This window comes from Plutella xylostella, chromosome 17 (genome assembly GCF_932276165.1).
Source record: "Plutella xylostella chromosome 17, ilPluXylo3.1, whole genome shotgun sequence".
Taxonomy (NCBI): domain Eukaryota; kingdom Metazoa; phylum Arthropoda; class Insecta; order Lepidoptera; family Plutellidae; genus Plutella; species Plutella xylostella.
Window position 1 is genome coordinate 7,990,066 of NC_063997.1, and position 18,702 is coordinate 8,008,767.

Here is an 18,702-nt window from a genome sequence, read left to right on the forward strand (position 1 = left end):
GTATGTTCAGCAGTGGACGTCCTATGGCCAAGATGATGATGTCAATATATTTACATTAGGTAATAATCTGGATAAGCATGGTTCCAAACAAGTATTCGCACGGGACAAAATAATGAAAGCATGTCTCGAGCGAGACGCGGAAAATCAGCCAAATACCAATACAACCCTCAAAATCCCTCCAATATTTCAATCAGAGCCGAGGACAAAAGATGTCCATGGGTATTGGTAGGTACCCCAGTCCCCTTGGGCTCGCCTAAGTATGTCAACCATTGCCACCTTTACCCTACATTTTAAAAGTATTGTATTGGAATGCTGCTAAGGTCTATTTTTGAATGTTTAAAGCACATGTTTAAGATAGTGGCACCTGTTACAGGTATTCATAGAATGTGGTGGAGAAAAAAATTATGTGTGGATAGCATGGTACCGAAATAATTATTATTTTTGAACCAGCTTAATTATTAATAACAGAAATTAAAAAAATCACATTGCAGTATAAGTACCTAATTATGTGTGGGAGAAGAAAACAGCCACTTACTTCCCTTACCTTATCTAAATATTCCCAAAGCTTGTGCTATATTTTTTTTTCGAACTCCTTGCATTTGTGTTCAAAATAGTATTGTTTACCTAAAAAATAAAAGAAACTACGTAAGTACATTAAAAGAATAACAAAATGTACAAAAAACATTGCAAAAGAATTTGACAGCGGTGGGATTCGAACCCACGCCCTTTCGGACTGGTGCCTAAAACCAGCGCCTTAGACCACTCGGCCACGCTGCCTGTTGCAACAGCTGATGAAATTACCGACTACAGTACTACTGTGATTATTGAACGGTTCAATTCCAGTATTTTTTTATGATAACCTGTGTTTCCGTTTAATTATTAGTTTTCTGATGGCTAAATACACTTACCTTACTTACATAGTACGCACCTATTTCTATATTTAATTCTATGTTACCTACGAACCTACCTATGGGAACTTTAAACTATATCCTGCATGACAAAATAAATGGTCGTCTAATTCATCATAGTAATAAGGGCCAAACGGGCTTGGCATCGTAAACATGTCACCGACACTCTCATTACGACCAACGCACACTTCCATCTCTAGACCATATTTAGACAAATCTGGACGGATCTTTCTAATCAATCTGATCAACTGATCATGCTATGTAAGTACTAGGTACCTACAATCCACAGCCTACAGCCCAAATATTAACAAATATTACGACATGGACTCTCTTATATGTAGGTACATATTTCAATTCCACCAACCCGCACTAGGCCAGCGTGGTGGAGGGGACCCCAGCAGTGGGGACGTGATGGGTCGTGATGATATTTCAATTGCTTGTTATCCTATCTTGCTAGTGCCTATTAGTAAGTACTTACACGATTTAAAAAAGCATGTATTTAGTCTGTTTTTTTTTTTAAATTATGAAGTTGTTTTAGGTAATTATAATCATTAAATATTTGTATAATATAAGATAAAAAAGAGTTTGTCCTTAATAACAACATACGCTAGTTCCAACAGATCACACCCACCATGATCCCTCTGGACCGCCTCACCACATCGACGTCTAATTCTTTCCGACGCGGCTCATTCACACCGATCACATCACCTGTAATAGCCGGTTATCTGTTCGCGGGACAGCAATCATTACGGATTTATGCGAGATAATAACTCCACTGTACGAGCTGTCCCGCCCACTGCTGCCCCTCAACTCCAGTTTAGGCTAGACCTAAGACCCAAGATCTGAGCTGCTTCGTGAATGGGTCGAACAAAATGAATGAAATAATACTGCAATTAGCGATCGAATCTGGAGTCTGGACTAATAAAATGAAGTATTCCCAATTTAATTATTCACAGATTACATTACAAGGATATACGATATAAGACTGAATAGGTACATAACAGTGACTCATATTATCATAAGCCAGTGAAGTTCAGACGATCCGAAATTCCTCTCATCCTACGTTCATAACTACGAACAAACACACAATAATTTAAAGGAAACACAACGTGGTAAATTTTAGAAACGTTTCATGCGACTTTAATATCATTTCGCGTATTAATTAATATGACATTATAGCATTGTGCCGTTTACACTGGGCTCATCAATCACCCCGCACGCTATGTGCCATGTTTACGAAGTTGTTAACGTAAAGCTTAACAAATTAATGTATCCAAACCTCCTACGTAGGTACTTACATAGTCTAGATAGTGACATTGTTTCGTTTATTTATACAGTGCAACACACTGTCCCATTTGTTTAAATGGAATCCGTATGCTTATAGATCTAGAATAGCTATTGTTGAAGACTTCTTAATTTGAGATTTTTCAATAGTTAGGAAACATTCGAAAACGATCTATGGAAAGTAAGGTACTTAGTGTGTGTTATGAATGTTATGATGCATACTAGTAGTAAATTAAAATACTAACCCCCTTATTCATAGAAAAGTTACAATACATTTTAACTAATAAACTGTTTTGTCCCTCTCTGTCAAAGTACAAATTGTTCTTTGTCGGAGAGGGACGAAACAGTTTATTAGTTAAAACGTTCTGTAACTTCTCTATGAATAAGGGGGTAAGACTATATAGCTTGCTTATATATCTTTAAAAAAATATCCTCGTGTAACCTGGGTGTAAGTATTTAATAAAAAATTGTGCAGTCAAACAATTTTTTAACGTGAATATTACAGCAAACATTCCTATATACCAGTTGTATATTAATTAAATGTAAGTAAGTATAGCATAAAAATCTGGGTGCGGTGCCCTTAACTAATAATGACTGACTGCCCTTCCCATAATAGGATAGGACATAACGTAAGGAATTTATTTACAAACTCAAATGATGTTCTGTAATCGAGCTTTTTATTTAAATTTATAGTGGTAGTAGTAAAAACCAAAATTTCAATTTCATTATTAGGTTATAATAAATAAAAATTCGTTTATTTGAAAACCAACAAAGACACATACAAATCAATGATTTCAAAAGGAAGGATACGCCAATCAGAACGTTTTGTCAAAAGAAAATGGCACCCGCGCGCTGGCCCTAATTTCATACAAATTATGACAGATTTATGAGGTTTTAGGGCCAACGCGAGGGTGTCATTATCTAGAGCGGTTGGGCCTGTCCTTACGCTAGTAATATATAAGTCAATGCATACAAATTGTTGAAACCTTGGTCCTCAAACTAGGATTCCATGTGCTATGAGGACCAAATAATTATCATAATAATAATATTATTAGGGATTATAATGATCCCTATTATCAGTTAGGAAGTTTTATGTTAAACAGAAGGTATAAAAGTACCTAAGTAAATAATTAGCTAAATCGCAAACCTCTCTATTTCTGAGCCACGTTACTGATACAGATAGAATAGACAAACGGATCCACACATTTAAAAAATCCGTCATGGGTCACATTAAAACTTAAAACAATGATCAGTCGTAGTCGCAATGTCGTCGGTAAACTTGTGAATTATTGTCTCTGTTGCTTCAGCATGAAAGAGATGTCTGCGTGGAACCTGAAGCTCTCGGAATAACTAGAACCATCTGTCAAAACTTGAGGCTAATTTATAGGCGTGTTGTTGGCAGTTGTTTGTACCTGCAGTAGGTACTGGAAATGTGAATCGGATTTGAAGAAGAAAAAATATTTTTTAGATATGTGTTATGTTATAAATTTATAATGCTTTTGTTACCTATGTACTCCTAAATCACTTTTCTGTAAGCAAAACTGACCGTCAGCAAATTTGCATCTGATGAGAATTTGGCCCAACAAGCCTGACCCTTTAAAAATAATCTAATTGCAATCGATTCGTATACGATTCGAATTCGATAAGAAAGCTCCGCCCACATAAACGGTTCTCGATTAGCAACCGATTTCACTCGTGAATAAATTGCTGTAATTAAACGGGAATAAATGCGTTGAATTCCTTTTTATGGCTCACAGTAGACAACTTCATTACGGGAGTTTCAACATCAAAGATTATTACGTGATCGATCTACAGCCTCTACGCTCGGCTAGAGAGATGGAGACACAATAAGAAAGAAATAAAGCAAAAAGTTGATGGATTTTTTCCCTTGTTTTTATAACCACGTAATTGACAAACCATCGAAATAAACTACAAAGATCCCAACATTCCTTTCCGAGCAAGAACATTGGGTCACCAACAGATAACAGAAACAATACCGTGATTTATGCGCAGAGAGCGCGCATCAGCCATCCACCACATTCTTCGTCAAAACAAACACAAAATGCGCCGCTTAGACTACACCGCGTCGTGTACCTACAAGTACATACGCATTTGATATTTTATAGGCCATGCTAAGGCATTTTGGAACGTGTGCTTCACAGTTTTCACCAGTTGCCTTTCAGGCGTGCGTTTCACAAAAATGGCACCTACTTTCCTGTGAATAGGGGTCACGTTGAGGGAATTTCTAAGTCTGTGCTTCCACGCCAATGGAGTATAAAGGTCCCCATTCATGCCCCTTGAAAGCTTGTCGCATAGACAAGAGGCGACACGGCACGGCCGCCGTAAAAATGATTTATATAGCACCGATGGCTTATCGACTGTTGTCGAACCTTAAAAATGTTGATCGTGTTTCGAGATTGGGTAGCGGCTCGGGTGTTGTGATGTATTGATTTGATTACCGTTGCTCGCGCGTCGAAGGTGGAAGGGTAACTTATAGTGTATGTCAAGTTGTAAAGGATAAGAAGAGCAGAGATTCAACGTGCTTTGTCTTAATTTTAGATACTTAGCAGGACAACAAATATACCTTTAAAAGCAACATTAAGAGCGGTCCATAGATCATTCTGTAACATAGAAATCTGTAAGTAATTTATTTTAATAAATACACGCACTACTTCCTACATAACACGAGCGTAGGTCAATCAAGACAGATCGTCCACTTAGGTTGACGTGCGTGCCCGATGCTGATCGTCCACTTTCATTTGCACCTTGTGTTTAGATCGTCTTCACTCTTTCTCCCTGCCAATAAAGACTATTTCGGTTATCGTGGTGGTGCCTTCAGGGGACGACTCAAACTGAACGGATTGGTAGTCAATCTGCCGATAGAGAAGGTCAGAGTCATTAATCACCAGGCGTAGGTACAAATTTGAACGACCGCGCCTCAACCCCCGGTTACTTTAACAAACTAGCAGATTGATGCGTCCTGTGGTTGACGCCATTTTGTAAATTGCTACCTTTTTAGCAAAGCAATTATGTCCCCTGCTTTTTAGTGTGGTCAGTCTGCGCACAAATACTGCACATAAATACATATAGTATTTAATGGAAAGCTTGGCTATGACTTTAATTACTTATCCTATCCAAAGTAGTTACTGACGGTAGTGTTAATGAAGTATTTTTATTTAAAAGCTTACAGTACAAAGCACCTGAATCTGATAAGTTGGTAATACCAGTAGGTATTTAATAAAATAAAGAAGCTTATCTCTACACAATCGTAAAGCGAATATTGCAATAAAGTCTGGAACCACAGACACGTGGCGTAGCCGAATAATCGATGCAATCAGTTGAAGACAGCACCAATAATGATGATCGATAGATTTTAATGCAATCCTAGATATGTATGCATCATCACACCCAATTTTATCACAGAGGAATAAAGATCATAATTAGTGTGAATAAATGGGAAGCCCTATGATCTGCGTGACCGGAATAGTTTAATATTTTTAATACAATATTGTTACTTTACTAAATAATATCAGTGAATATGCGAGAATACTTGAACGATTAAGTAATGGGAATCTACGCTCAACTGTCTCGTATTTTTCACCGACACGCTAAGAAGGAAACCTAACTGTAAATACGTTACATATTTATTAGACACTGAAAATAGGATGAAATCCGTAAAATAAAGTTTAAATAAACGATGCGTTAAATAAAACGATTTCGTAGGGCCAATCTCCGCGGAACCATACGACAGGTGGGCGGGACCCTAATAAAAACGAAGACTAAACGCTTAGGAGACGTCCGCCAAAGGGTACGATAGTTGTTCGCTGAATATTTTAATAGATCAACGATTTCCTTTTTTTGCTTTCCTGTATTTTTATTTGGAAAAATGGTAGCTTGAGTCAGAGTTCTATGAGGAAAAGGTACGTATCTATGTAAAACATATCCAACGAGGAAAGAGAACGTATCTAGGAAACTTATAGCTTTTTTAAGCCGGGTCCAGACGAGTGTAACATGAAATGTAACATTACGTGTTATTTAGCGTCAACAGTGTGGACGGCACGTGAACTCAACCAAACGAGCACCGCGCGCACTTTCGTGTTCGCGCGAAAAACCGGCAGCCGATATGGATCAACCGCGAGCGTTACATGTAATGCTCGTTTTGACGTCCACACGTAGAATTCGTGTTACATTACACATTACACGTTACACTCGTCTGGACCCGGCTTTAAGTATTCCTTTGATCTAAACGTTATTCACTAAATTGTAACCTCTGTCTCAGGCGTCCACTTATCGGGACCCCTTTAAATACCAATTCCTGACTTTTGCTTGCGTAAACAAATCCAAAACCGGGGTCAGTTTAAACTGGGATTTATTTTAACTAAAGCTACCGTGTCGTGTACGCCACACAACACCCTGAATATTTGTTTAGGATTGCACCCTTCTATTTACACGGGTGAGGTAGAAACAAGGGACATTGATTCCTAATTCTGGGAATATTGAATTCCATTTCGTGTAGCACATTTGGATAAATTGCCACCGTCTGTGGTACGGATGAAGTTCCATACATGCATGTATGTATGAGATAAAAATGTATGCTCGTAATAACGTGAATACGAAAAAGATTGCATTCGATCAGGGTCACAGAGGTCGATGTTAAGAACGATTACTTACGTCTTGTAGACTAAAGGCTGCATCATCAGCCAATTGGTTTTGTGGGATGTATGTAATAACCTAACTTGTTTTCTTTGAATAAAAATATCATCCACTGCTGGACACAGGCCTCTCCCAAGGAGCGCCACAACACTCGGTCCTCGGTCCACTAAAGGCTGCAAGGCTCTCTAATCTGTGATGTCTATAAAAAATCGGGAGCTACCTGCTAACATCTAATAGGTAATAAAATTTATGTGTATGTGGAATAATTTATCATAATTCGGTAACGTGTACGTACGTAACGTGTAACGGTATGTGCGGTAAAACCACCTAATTTATTCTCTTGAATCTAACTGAAACGTATTTTTGAGGAATATTTCATCAAAAGTAGCTGACCCAAAGATCTGCTCACTTATTATAATATATTATGCGTTAACTTCGGTAGTTCGGTAATACATAATTACTTAAATATATTCACACAAACTTAGTGACTCAGAATGTCTTGGATTTTGCATGCTTTGATTACAAACATTTAGTATAGTTAAGGTTTTCGAGCTTTCCCTACGTATTCCTTATATTATTATCTGATGATGACAACAATCTCTGCACAGTATACCTAATATAGCCGCGGCTGAATCCAGCTGGAGGGTTACTCTATACTGACGAAAAACTAACGAACAAGAGAGGTCGTGCAATTGCACGTTTAATACAACGAGATAGAGTCGTGGCTCGCGCAGCAGCGCCCCGAAACGTTCGTTTTCCGTCATATAGAGTGGCCCTCTGTATACATATAGTATAACCTCACAATGTAGACCCACAGGGGAGTTTAATGACCTTGGCTTGGCGCACCTCCAGCGCGGTGGTTGAATGCCTTCGATCTGTGTCCATGAAACGTATACAGGGTGATTTTATATGCTTCGTTAAAGGGTGAATGGGGTTCATAAGGTGATATACTTAATATCTTTTTTGCAAATTATATCGTATTTATGTTAGCTTGTTTGTCGTTAAAATAACAACATTTTTTTTGGTAGGTACGTTGTTCAAACAAAGTAGCCCGCTAGCTGAACAAGAACTTTGCAAAGAGGAAAGAGCTGTTAACACAACAAACAAGCATCATAAATATGATTGAACTTTTTTGCCGTGCTCTCCGTTCTCGCGCGAAAATGGAAACCCTAAAAATTAAATAATGGATGCAAAATTAAAAATTCTAATCATCATTCCGCCGGCACCGGTAGTATACAAAGCTTATGAAAGAACAACTTTGACTCCTCACCCTTTCCTTTAAAGGTGCAAATTGCTTGTCCCGAACACCCGATGCGTGTAGTTAATTTTCAGGAGACAATCTTTGAAATGCTAATGAAGGGCCTTTACCGAGTCTTGTTTTTTTTTTATTCGTGAAATGTAAGGTTCACCGGTAATAGAGAGATTATGAATGTTGCAGTTTTTGTGTTGTTTGCTTGTGAACAAGGCAGAGCTTGTTGTGGTCTAGACGTCTTTTTGTCCACGGGTTTTTCCTAAGAAATGTGAAAGAAAATACTCATATTCTATTAATCCTATTTATTACTCTTATCGTGAAGCTAGGTCTTCTAATGCGGAAAATGTTATACTTACTGGAATATAAGTACACTTTTTTACTTTTTGCAATAAATTAAAATGTCTTTGTGATGGGACCATTTTACTTAATAATGAATTCGTTATTTTATCATCGTCATCCAATTAAGGATAAAGCCTCCACTGGACTTGGTATATTATCTTTTGTCACGAAACAAAAAACTTCAGGCGTAGCGTAGAGCCCTTATAAACAGAAACTTTTTGTAAATGGTTTCTTACCCAAGAATATTTCCTAACTAAACGCACCATACACCATACCACAACTTATTGTGAATTATCAATATTATGATCTTCTTGCACGAAAAATACAACGTGCAGATTTGACGTCTGTCGATTTTGTCACTTTAGCGGCACCGAATTCACAACGCGGTCTCGGGTGTACTTCGTAAATGAAATAGAGAATATTGGTAGCGGAGAGCGATGGCCGGCGCCTACCCGCATCCGGGCCGTTGTCGCGCCGTCCGGGCCGTCCGGCCCCGGACCGTAGATTACACTTCCGGAGTTGCCGAGCACTTTCAGCTTACACGACTTTCAGGGTTAATATGCAAAAGTAAAATAGAAAATCCTACTAATTTTCGTATTTATGTATTTATTTATACACTTTATTGTACACATACAAAAGCAAACATAAAAGAGAACAGTTACAAATCAAAAAACACAAACGTATACAAAGGCAGGCTTATTGCCAAAAAGCAATTTCTTCCAGCCAACCTTCGACTGTAGTCTGACTATGTAGTCTTATACTTTTATATATCTACAGCGATAGTTCAATTTTGCACATCTCTTGGGTGGTCATGTATCGTATGTATAAAAAAATTCGGCAGTAGGTGGACTAGAAAGTGTACCAGCTGAAAGCTGTAAGTCTAGGATCCAGAACAGAAATTAATTACTTACCTACCAATACCTACATAAGTCGCAAAAAAGGGTTCTTAATTTAGACTGAATTATTTTTATTTCCAGTCACATTCTTATCGTAATAAAATGCTTGGGGGACGCTGAACATGACACTATAATGACGTCAGAATGACGCCACAGTGAGAGGAAGAGGGCTAACGTCCGACAAAAGTAAAGATACCTACCACAAGACATTAAATTAAAATTGTTACTGTGTTTTCTTTTAGGATATTATTATGACCACTGATTTGATTAGGACCAATAGCGACAGTATCGATACCATCGGACGAGTTCGTTATAAATTTTAAAGGCGAAAGTTTTTGTAGTTCCTACGAAAACTCTCGCATTTAATCTTTCATACTGTAATAATTACTCTTTCGTATGTTTTTATAGGTATATCAGATAATAGGCTACTTTACTTTGCATAGCCGATGGAAACACCAGTACAATCTGAACCGAAATCTACCGGCCAGGATTCGGCTATTTCAGTACATTTCAATTCCAACGATTTCAACTAGCCGCCACAACCTTCATTTAAAATTAGACGCGTATTGTGTGGAGTAATCGGCACGTAAAAGGGCTATTACGATCGGTAGCATGGGTGTCAAAATTGCTTACGTCCAAATACGTCGATGATGGCTTTTTCAGAGCTACATTTGCATACCAGACACGCGCGCGTTGTGAAACGTAAACCGTAAATTCTGTTTTCCATTCGAAAGGTGCAGTGGGGTCACTATATTATGACGAACAACTCAGTCTAGTTGTATTAAACGTGCCGATTGCACGACAGCTCTCATTCGTTAGTTTTTCGTCAGTATAGAGTAACCCTACAGTGTCTGTGTCACACAGCTACAACGTGGTCTATGTTTCTCATGAAATCACATTACGAATTACGATTTAGATTTACGAGCTAACACAAAATACCATGCCGTAAACTAGCTGGTAGAAATAATAGAAAGAGCCATTGATATTAATGTTCGTCTGCATATTAACAGATTGTTAAACGGCGATAGTATAATTTAATTATGCTTTCATAAAATATAAAATAGGTATAATAAGTGTTCACGAGCTCAGCAAATCATATGTTTCGGTGTGAGAGAAGGCCGCAGTCAACACGTCCCAACGACCGGAAATACTCATCAAATGTCCATCAATAATGTATAACTTCAGGCAGACACGTGATTATAGGGTCGCATCGCTGACTGCGGCTTCACACGTGGTTAACCGGGTAAATAGAAAATACCTTCTTGGTTTGAAGAGGAAAAAACGTGAAGTCCGATTATGATTACTTGCAGTGAGTCAGTCCATGTGATGTGATGCCAACTTATCATTATATCGTATCTCTACTGACTTTGAAACATTTCTGCGACCTAGACAGGTTTTTTTAAATATTTTACATACTTATTGATAAGTACTACCTTTGATTGGATATGCACATTGCTCAGTAGGTATATGCATGAAGAAAACCGATAACCAATTAATTAACATCTATTGGTATCTTTCATCTGAGACTACACAGTCACAAACACATCGCAGTCACAAAGCAATGTAGCCACGACCACCGCGTAAGGCTATCAGAGAAATAAGCAAGGTGCATCTTTGTTTTAGTCGTGTTATATTTATTGCTCAGCTTTCGATGGATAAGCACATCTCGACACGAATAACTCGATGCAATTATTATAATCGAGTGAAATACTACTTCTGAACGGTCAGTGGCTGGACCTTGGAAAGTTGACTTAATAAGTCAATTCAGACGAGTAAAAGTGCAATAAAAGTTGAACACAGGCGAGCAAGACATTAATAGGATGCATAAAATTCAAAGGGGCTGTGAGACCATTAGATAACCATTAAGTAGAGTCTAATCAAGTTGTAAAAGTATGGAAATCTGTAGAAATTGGATCGGAAGGTCGTTTTATCGCATAGGATTGTAAAAACATAAATATTCACAACATTTGAGCCTAATTTATTATATTCCTTCTGGCTCATAAATACAAGGGCCTCCATCGACAGCGATCGGACGTAAGCACCATTTGTAAATAAGGAATTGTTGTTTTCTCTCTCAATGACCCTTGAAGAATGGTATATTTGAAAGAAAGAAAATGGTTTTTTTTATTGCCAAACACACAATTGAATGCTGATGCTGAGATCTCAGGAAGACATTCATAAATATGTATCGGGCAGCTGTTAGTGAGCCAAGATCTAGGCTCATTGACCGAGGACGTATAGGTACTAGCTACTATATGAATCATTTTGCGCCAATATTTGAGAGATACAGCACGCATATTTTATCTTATACGACTATTCATGTGCTCTAGCTCGACTATTCATTGCGGAATCTTTTCTAAGTATTTGTTGTAACACAAAGTATACGACTAAACTGATAATTTTATAAAACATAAGTTAGGTAAGTACATATTAAGGTATCATATTATTGCATATTAACAATACCAACCCAGTTTGTTTAAAAACATGCGTAGTTTTGATATTCATGACTACCTAATATTTATGTAAGTAATAATACATAGATATAATAATATGTATAATACATGAAGCTTATGCACCTGAGGATGATTTATCTATGGTGAACCAGAGAATTCAAAGGCATTTAAATATGAATACAAAACCAAAAGAAAACAAAATGACAACGACAGAGGCGGCGGCGGCGGCGGCGGCGGCGGCGCAGGTGGCGTGAAAAGCGCGTGGAAACGGAAAAGCAACGCAGGGCGCGGCGCGGGGCGGCGGCGGCGGCGGCGGGAAAGTTAGCCGGGAATATGCAGACAGAGATTTATTTACACTCTGCCTCTGAAGGGTTACACTAGCTGGGCAAAAAACAAAAAAAAAACTGTAGAACGAAGAATGCAATCGGTACGTTTAATGCATCGACAGAGGCGTAGTTTGCGCAACAAAACTCAGAAAGAGAGTGATTTGATTTGATTTGATTTGATTTGTTTATTGATAATTATTCATTACATGTCAATATTAAAAGTTATACATCAGTACAAAAAACCGACCATGTGACCATGACCACTGACCATCCGAGATACGAGACCAAGAAAATCATACACTTTCAACGATGCATCGCTTTGCGATGTTTCAGGAATATTGCCAGTTTTATTGATATTGATATAAGATTAAATAGTTTCATTGATAGGAGTTTGCTACATGTTTTGTTTAGCGCAAAATGGAAACTGTGGAAATCTTAGTTATTTATGTACAACTTAACACTCATACCGATACCATAATTAAACCAACTTGTAGCAACGAAGACAGATCGAATACGCGTCCACGTATTGTATTGCCAATACGAAGTTTATGACGTCCCGAACGAATTAATATAAATACAGCGAGATTCAGCGGCGGGCGGCAACTTTCGCTGAAGAATGAATATGGTCCGGCGGCTCGCGTTTCGCCACAAGTTCTGTGCATATCTGAGCCCGGGTAGGGCACTCCAGCGGCGCCAGACACACGAATAGCAGAAACTCAGACGGTATCTTAGGATAAAAAATACATAAGTAGATAAATAATGAAGTTATCTGGATAAACTTTCAATGGTGGTCACTGTAATGTATGTTGATCTTGATCTGTGCCTTTTTCATGACGATGCGATTGTAAATGCCACCAGTGTGCCTTGTCAGAGTTTTTCTTACAATTCGGGCACTGAAAACTAAAAGTGAATCTGTATGGCGCTGCGGCTCTGTCAAAATCGCCTTAAGTTCCATCGAACTGTTTAAAAACTCCTACTAGACCCAATGAAAAAAACTACTTCCTACCAGCTTATTGAAGAGACGAGTTACCGATTGAAAATTTACCTAGATACTTTTATATGATGCATGGAAATGGGTTTGATCCTTTTGATGTTTAGCGGGTTGGCTGTGGCTTATAATTATTATTATTAGCACACTTAACATGCATTTTCTTAACGGAAAGATCGAATTCGGTGCTGAATGAACTCTCTCTACTTCTCATAATATCGTGGCCGATGTCGAGTTACGTCACTCCGCACTAAGAAGGTAGAGGTACCTCTTAATTGAATGCAGGCTAATTACGCCCCATACAAGGGCGATATTTTAACTAAATAATGGCGGTATAAGGCAACGCTGATAATTTGTTGCTGCAAGTTCGACACACCAGTTGAACGCCTTCGTAATACAGCTTTATGCTCTTTAGAGCTGCTTTTAAATAGTTTTACGTGGAATAACTATTGTCTACTGATGTTTCAAACAGAACTACTCACTTATTACACATACTATAAGTAGTTAGTATACATATTCCATTGCCGCAAGCCGCGCTTCGGGAAGTTACTCATGAAAATCACATTTACCTGTAACAAAACAAACATAACAATCAAATTTAATTGTCAGTAACGTAGATAAGTATACTTATACCTAATGTAAATCTAAACGAGGATAATACGCTATCAGAATAACATTAGCCTTTATTCTATTTTCAATGCCGATAAAAAGGAACAATTTAGTGATAAATCCAGCCTAAGATGCTTGTAGTACTGTTTTTTTGTATTATTTCTGATGGACCGGTCGCCGGCGCTAAATGGATTGGAAGAGAATGGCCGCAGTCGCGTGGTGGTCCACGATCCACGACGCGCAAGTATAAAGTGCACTCTGTGGTTCCGTCGGTTCACCAGAAAAAGGACTTATTTTTTTAAATTGAAACTTTTATTGAACTTTAAGGATCGATATTTTTTTATTCTGGAAGGACGTAGGTACACTCGTATTGATGTAATTCAGTACTTGGACAACAAAATAATAAATGATTAAGATTTTGATGCCATCGACTTTTAATGGTTTTTAAAGCCTCAACCTCAAAAATTGTGTATTAATTATTGTACAAATATATGTAAAAACAATATATGACCAAATTACTAAAGTGTGAAAGTATTCGACGCTGCCACTCCACAAAATGTAACCAATGCGTGATTCCGGCGACGGATGCACAACTGCACAGTGAATCGACGGAACCCTTCACATGCGGCTGACAGTGACAGCCACCCCTGCTTATCCGCCACTGCAGCCGGAGTAATGAACGACGCGACTGTCATAAAAACTGCAAATCGTTATAAATTACTATTATAGTGCGATTTATCGCTGTAACCGTGACTAGGTCTATGGATTGAACTGCTAGGATTTTATAGATACAAACAATAGAATTGACACAAATAAGTAGATAGGTAGTTATTTGAAGATAAATATTATTTCACATTGGATGGGTGACCAATTTCAAGTGGTGCTTTTCTGGACGCTTCCGTGCTTCGGACGGCACGTTAAGCCGTGGGTCCCGGTTGCTGCTTCGGTAGCAGTCGTTAAGCCTAGTCAGAGGCCTTCGGGCGGCTTGAAAACATCTGACAGTCGGGTTGCCCACTTACCCGACAACTCTCTCAGCACAATCTTGCTTGTGTTGGGGTCCACCAACCCGCACTTGGCCAGCGTGGTGGACTAGGCCTAAACCCTTCCTTCATTGGAAGGAGACCCGTGCCCCAGCAGTGGGGACGTAATGGGTCGTGATGAATTATTCCACCCAAAGGTTGTCTTGAAAAATCGCTTTTAGTGATAAGACCGCCTTTTTTGTACCTATTGTTTGGTTCCTAATCTTTTTAATTTTTTTCTTGTGAGTAAACAACTGTACAAATAAAGAATATTCCATCTATCTAAGTAGCACTTAGTAACATAAGGATCTCCGTATGGCAGAGCGTCCACAAACCACAGGTAGTTAGGTACTCTACCGGTTCCAGCGCTCGGAAACCCAAGGCTTGATTACACGCAATTATTCTCCGCTAAATGTCAAACGCACAGATAAAGGTCTAGTCCACACTACAGCCATTTACATCTCGATTATCACTTGTGTATCTTAATTAATCTCGCCTTAACCGGCGTTTTGCTACGTGTCATTCTTTTTATATTCCCACAAAAAGCAACTCGTAAAAACTTTACGATTAAATGGCAAGTGTCATGAAGGGTACCTAATAAAAAAACGCAGTAAAACTTATGATGAGTACGAGATTACGTTCCATCATTGTAATTTTTTGAGTATGTGTGTTTTTATTATTTACGTATCAATGAAATTACCAATCAAAAACAGATAATGATGATATAATATTGTGTTCGTAATATTCTATCATTACTAATACTTATTGAAATCTTCTGGCCATGCTTCCTTGCAAACTTGCGCCAAAAATCACTAGTAGGTATGTAGTTAATGAAATAATACCCGACCGCAGTACAAAAAGTGCCGCGAAGTGAAAATGATTTAGCTAGTCGAAGGGAGAACCCGCGATTCGTCCGCCACATAAATCCAACTGAACCGACCTAAAAGAGTTATAAGACTTATAAGCGAATCACATTTTTCTATTCGTTTCCGTTTGCGGAGTCGAGAGACGCACAATTTCAGAAGCGCTTTGAGAGAGCTGCTGTTTGTTTTGTAGCTTGCCTTTTTATTGAAATAAGACTTGTAAACTATTAGGAAAAAAACGAGTAATCAGTACCTAGTAGTAATAATCATGAAAACGGAAATTAATTCTAACTAATTATTTAAGCCAATAAGTAAATAACTGACAATGATAAATTAGTCTTTGCCAAATCGCGCTATATATTTTCATAGCTTAATAGATGGACTTATTATACGTGGTGTTCAAAACCCCAACACTCATTTTCATAAGAAGGCATACCTACGTAGGTGACACTACTTACGTATGTTCTAGACATCTAACGGCCGGTTTTTGTTCCACTTATGCAAGGAGTGTGTTCCATTTACTCCCTGTTTCTCACGGCCTATTTTCAGGATAAGAATGTTTTTCTATGTCTCGTAGGAGTAATTTCTTCGTATGTTCGCACATTAGAGCTAGTCGAGTAAGGCGAGGCTACTGTTTTCATATCAGGCCTTTTACGGATAACATATTGGCTCGCTGACCGTGACCAGTTGTAGTAGTGTAGTAAATAGAAACATGTCATTTTCAATTTTGTTGAAAATACAGCGCACATTTTCGACAACGAACGGATGGGCACTACACAGGTACTCTTGTCGTTACTCGCGGGGATCCCACGTTTGAATCCAAGCCCTAGAATGTTTATGATTCATGTTTATAGATATCGCCTGAAAAGCTTGTAGATTATTGAAGAGGCATGCCAGAGGCCCAATATCCTGCAGTGGTCTATATAAGCAGTGCCTTCTAACACTTTTTTCACTACGTAAATAGCTGCTAGCTGCTCATACCAAAGTAAGACATCATCTTTAACCCACTATCTAGCTAACTAGTCTAGTATTTAAATACTTTAATCAGAGATAACAAGAAAAACTAGTCCCGGGTAAGTAGAATGAGCCACTTTATTATTGATCACAGTTAGATTAAAGTAGTCCTTCAAGTATTTTTTACCATGCAAAAATAGGGCAGTAATAGGTTTTACAGGTTTATCTGTATGTGTTTACGTATAGAGCAACGATCGGATTGACATATTCCATTGATTTCGTCAAAGGCACACCTTACTTACGACCCTATTCATGCATGGTAGTCTTAACTAACAGGGCTCAAAATTACACAATTAATCCATCCCTTGAGGATGATAGACTACGATATAAATATAATAGCGCTGTGGATGGCAATTTACCCCTTTTGCTCAGATACAAACTACGCTAGAATCTGTGTCCAATAATAAGAAACGGACCATAATATTCATTTCCGTTGCATTTCATTTGAGTTTCATCGAAGTGTCACGTCTACTCCGCCCGCACAGCACAAGCTAAACAAACCAAGTGTCTCCAATTACTTACCAATCGAGCATTGGGGGTTACTCTACTTGACGAAAAACAAAGTTTTGGAGCTCTGCTGCACGAGCCACGACTCTATCTCGTTGCATAAAACGTGCCGATTACACGACAGCTCTCGTTCGTTCGTTTTTCGTCAGTGTAGAGTAACCCTCCAGCGTACCCCAGTAGCGCGGAGCGTACCGCAGTAGCGCGATTAATTAAATTAAAATCAATCGTCGGTAAATATAGGAAAAGTTCCGGTAATTGATATTAGATCGGTAATTACGGTGGAAAGTTGTACCGGTGCCGCGACCGAGGCGCTACTTAATGAGAATAGTTTAAAATACCGTCGGGTGCCCGATTTTGTTGTGCTTTTAACCCCTGACCGTAAATGAGGAGTGCTGTAAGTTTCGCACATGATTATTATGAATGTTTTATTTCAATTTGTTCATCCTTTAAAATTACGTTAAATGTATACTATGCATATGAATTAGTTAATGCTAATAAGTTTATCCTTGCGAACTTTCATTTAATCTAAGTAGATTGATCAAGAATACGTATAAGTATTTTTTGACTTATTGACGGTATAAATCGTCCAAAATAATATTCAGAAAAAAAAACACCCTGGAAGATGCTAAAGTACCTGCAATACAAAAAAATACTTTAGTCCGCGAAAGCGCCGGGAGTTTTTACCGTTTTTCTTCGTCAATAAAAATTTATTACCAATCAACTTCAAACTCCGTTAGCAGTAGACATGGAGAAGTTGGGAAATTCAATATCTGGAATGTTACAGCATGAGGGAGCACCGCTTGCGAGGTTATTGCCGAACTCCAAGTATTTAGCTGCCGGTGTGTGTTTTGAACCGTCATTTGTAAGAATCCACTGGAATTAACTTTCTTTGCTGACTTTGTGTTTTTCTCAGGGCCTTTTGCGAATGAATTTGACGTGGTTTTCTCTTCTTGTTCCAATAAATTTTTGATATAGTCTGTACTCCATATTGATCATTCACGGGAAATCCTTTGAAGGCATAACAAAACTCGAGGCTTAAAGCTAGTATCTACCTACCTACCTAATTAATAAAACCATACTGAAGCAGGCACACCTAATTCTAAATACCAAGTAGCAGTTCAAAAGAAACAATTTGTTGCTTGGATCCTTTTTACAAACGCATTAAGTAGGTACCTATTGTTAGGGATACTGTTTTATTTTATTTCAGACAGTCAGTTCGGAAAGTAATAAAAAAAACGTGTTACAAACGGATCTTCACACATGCTGCTAAAGTTCACGGTTAGATTATCTGTAAAGTTCCTTTGTTTTGTATGTTTAAACTATAAAAGGTACGAGTAACTCGTAAACTCTATACTTAAACACACGCTAAGGTTAGCTTACTCTCGTAATTAGAAAGAAAAATGGACCTGTGAATGCATAAAAATGTACTATTAGATCGTAAATACCAAGTTCTATTACTGGTTTTTAATTACAAGTCCAGCAAATAGCGAGAAAAACCGTTTTCAATAAAAGAAAATTTCGTGTAGCGCGCGTACATTAGCCAAATCACAACATCAAGCGAACGAACTCCGAAAAATAATTGAGACGTTCA

The 18,702-nt window shown here is 38.2% G+C and overlaps 1 protein-coding gene and 1 non-coding gene across 2 annotated transcripts in view; both read right to left on the reverse strand.

Annotated features, from left to right (window-relative positions):
* The window catches only part of LOC105384079 (caskin-2), a 166,473-nt gene that overhangs the window by 103,553 nt on the left and 44,218 nt on the right, over window positions 1–18,702 (reverse strand). The gene's annotated exons all lie outside the window — the stretch shown is intronic.
* Window positions 698–777, reverse strand: Trnal-uag. The gene has a single exon. It is a non-coding gene; the product is annotated as a tRNA-Leu (tRNA).